At 46.6% G+C, this 3695-nt stretch overlaps 1 long non-coding RNA gene across 1 annotated transcript; it reads left to right on the top strand.

The window, feature by feature from the left end:
- Positions 1 to 530: 530 nt before the first annotated feature.
- LOC119767508 lies at positions 531 to 2079 on the top strand. The gene is made up of 2 exons (XR_005277555.1): positions 531 to 1191; positions 1269 to 2079. It is a non-coding gene; the product is annotated as an uncharacterized LOC119767508 (long non-coding RNA).
- Positions 2080 to 3695: the final 1616 nt, after the last annotated feature.

Below are 3695 nucleotides of genomic sequence, written 5' to 3'. Positions count from 1 at the left end.
ACAATCTACTTTTGGGAGAATGAAAGAGAACTCACAATCATCGATTTGGGATTTTTTTTTTCGATAGTCCATAATAAAAAAAATATGGGACAAATTTCGGGGGGGGCTGCAGCCCGGTAGCCCCCCCCTGGCTACGGGCCTGAATAAAGATAATCCTCAACTATCGTTTCACAATTCTAAATCTTAAACCAATAACAGTCGCTCAAATAAGTTATTTGCCGAAACAAGCTGGAGCAGTTCTTTGCGCTGCAAGAGCTGATGAGAAAGTACCTATGCCCTGCAGTAAAAGTCTTAGCCTTCATTAACTAACTGACAAATTTTCTGTGATATAAACTTAAGCTTTCCTATCCTTTTTCTTCTCCCCCAGCAAAAGTAGCAGTTGTACCGATTATTACCAATTTCACGGTGCCTATCAATCAGAGCCCCCTGCATCAATACTCCTGTCACACATTCCCCAGCATTTAATCAACCCCATAAAGCAGCGTCTACAAAATTACTTACCAAAACACCTAACTATTTCTACAATCTAATTATAACGGAATTGGGTCCGTCAACCTGACGATTCTGGAATACGAAGACTGTAGCAGTACCATCAGTACAACCCTCTGCCGCAAGATCGGCAGACAGAAAAGATGAATTCGCCAATATTTTAGCGTGCCATAATTATGGTTGGCTTATCTTCTCGCGCTACGCCTCGACCTAATTATGTCATGGGTTGAGCGCCACCCCTTATGGGAGACTTTCAAAATACTTTGCCTTGACCTGTTATGAGATCCGCACAAGAAGGAAGAATCTTCAGATGCTAAAGTTTGCGACAAGAGCACTTTTTGACTCGAACGGGAGGTCGATGCACTCCAGTTCGGCAGTCAGAGATTGCAAATTCTTAAGAAATGCTTCGGCTAAACTCGCGCAATTATTGCAATTGTGATGCTGCCCGAGTTCTAGAGGACCGAAGCCTGTTCTAATTGCACCTTTACTGAGGGTTCTGGAACTTCGACTCGGTCACTTTTACCCTGATCGTGGAGGAAGCAGGAGTGGTCGAAGGACCGTTTTGGAATCGTTTTGTGAGGTAGCTTAAAGTCGTGGAAGTGTCTCAGTGGCAGAGGTTAATCCTGCAATTTATTTTAGATCTCGCGGCTAGGTAGTAGGAGTAGGGTAGTGGCGAATCAGGTGGAAACCCTGACACTCCAGGTAACGTAGCTAACCGAGGTTACCGTAGTGCGTTGGCTAATTTTTGGGGAATTGGTCGGGCGATCTTTTCGGCACAGGTGGCAACCGGCATCATCCGTAGCAGAACGACCACTCCAACCGACAACCCAGCGCTTCTGGACTCCGTCAAGGGGTCAAAGTTCCGGGGTGAACCCCCAAGCAGCTCGTCCGTCAACACACGAGCTGGGCGGCGTCCATCAACACACGCCGCGGTCGAACCCTCGACAACCAACCGACCGGACCGGGACGGCCTCGTGGAGGCCTAGGTCCACCGCCAAGTTCCCGCGCGCACCCGCGCCGTCGTCGCAACCGACGCTTTCATCGCAGCATCCTAGCTGCACACCTGTGCGCCCCCGCACACCGGAAGTGATGCCGAACGCACGCCGATAGTGCCAACCCGTCTGCTGTTAGCCGCCGGCGGAACCATCTCGCCGTAGCCGAAGCTGTAAGCGCGCCACCACCTGATCGCCGGATTGCCAACCCACACACGTAAATCCATGGTCGTGTAAGTACAAACCCTTTTTCGACATGCGCATGATCGATCGTTGGCCAGTGCTTTTTCCGCCAACCCCGTGGGCAACATAAGCCACCCCCTTATTATGTTGCGTGATCGCAAAACCCCCCAGTGAAGTATATTATAGCGATCCCCGAATGAATTTCGCCCCCCAAGCCAACGCACACTACTAGCCAAGCAGTGCACTGCAAATGAACAGGTAGAGAGACAGAAAAACTCGAGTGGTACCGAGGTACTGTGTAGGACTAGTATGCTAAAGATCTGCGGATCGAATCTCGTAGGGCCCGAAGTATTTTTTTGTATTGAATAAATTATGCGAACCTGAATATACGATTTTTATGAGTTTCTGGAGTAAATTTGTGGTTTTTTCTTATGTTTTCTGAGGCATCTTTTCACGACTTTCGCGGTAGTTTTATGTTGGGTTCCGCCATTCTGGCTTCTGAAGCGTTCTGGGGAAATTTGATTGAGGAGATTTTCTACCTGTGATGATAAGAACGGGGCAAGTACAATCTTTTGTTTTCTAGATCTGAGGTATTTTTTTTTTGAGTTTGCGATCTTTTTCTTCCGTTTGTAGCGCCTCGGCTAACCGCCGAGTTCTCGGATGAGTCGGATCGTTCTCAATCGCAAATTTTGGCATCAAGGATACACCCGCCCTGTGGCAGGGTCTCATAGCTGGGCAAAGCAGCACATGATGAATGGTCTCCCTTTGGGAGTGGCGCTTAAGCCATTCGTTTAATTACGCCAATGCGATCCGACCGACCGCCTCCGGTTACATTTGGCGCCCAACAAGATTTGGCACGTAAATTTTCTTAAGCGAATTGATTTTTTTCTGGCTATTTTTTCTTTTGTTTAATTTTTTTTTTGGTTCTCGCAGTTTGATGAACCTTTGCGTAAATTTTTTCTTGTAAATAATTTGTAGCTTTTAATTTTTTTGGAGTTTTGAGGCAATTTATTTGGTTTCATCAATTCTTCCCCTTTTTCTTATTCATAATTTGTAGTTTTAATAATTTTGTAGTTTTAGAAATTTGTAGATCTTAAGAATTTTTTTTTTTGCTGCACCATTCCATTTAAATAATAATATTTTCAAAATGGCTCGGCTTCCTTGTGCAGAATATTTGAATGCAGAGCAAGTTGATTATGAGCTAGTGATCCGCAACCAACTGACACCGGAGACTGACGGTCTTGATTTGGTAGGCAAACAAACACTTTTGAGAACACTGTTCAAAAAGACGTTAAAAACTGGCAAAATTATCATTCCCACTACATGATTGGTCAAGAAATTGACGGAATTAAGAAACATGTCGCGTTGATGTACAGTGCGTTGCTCAAAACTGGTCGAACCCCAAAAATTGAGGCTCGGTTGTTGCATTATTGGTTCCGAACGAAACGTTGTATAGCTATGTCTGAAGAGGAGAAGGCTCAAAGGAGAGAGATGGTAAGGGAACTAGAGGGGATTATGAGAAAATTTGAAATTGAACCACCTTCGCCGGCTCAGGGACAGCTCAAACATTGGTTGAATCCAGTAATTCCAGATCCAGGGAATGAGGTTGGCGCAGACGGTAACCCCGCCGGCGGTTCAGGAACGTCCGTAAACGGTACTCCAGCACCGGGAAGCGGATACGGTACACCACGTACGCCGGGAAACCACAACACCGGTACAAATGGAGGTAATGGTGGAGAAACCGGAAATGAAGAGGGGGACATGGATAGACGCCTTGCGCATCTGGAACGGATGTTGTCCGGATTGACCGTAACGGTCACGGGTATGGCCGAGCAGCAAAAATCTCAGTTAAACCAATCTCAAGGCGGCAACGGAAACGCCCTCGGGAATCCAACCGGATCGATTCAGAAGGAGAAACCGAGATTGCGAGTCCGCCGCAGTGGTTTGTTTTCTCCGGTCGCAATCACAGACTCGAGTGATGACGACGACTTTGAATTGAGGAAACGTCACAAGGACACGGCAAAAGATTCT

This window comes from Culex quinquefasciatus, chromosome 2, assembly GCF_015732765.1.
Source record: "Culex quinquefasciatus strain JHB chromosome 2, VPISU_Cqui_1.0_pri_paternal, whole genome shotgun sequence".
Taxonomy (NCBI): Eukaryota; Metazoa; Arthropoda; class Insecta; order Diptera; family Culicidae; genus Culex; species Culex quinquefasciatus.
The sequence above is the reverse complement of the archived record's forward strand: the minus strand, read 5'-3'. Positions and strand labels throughout refer to the sequence as shown.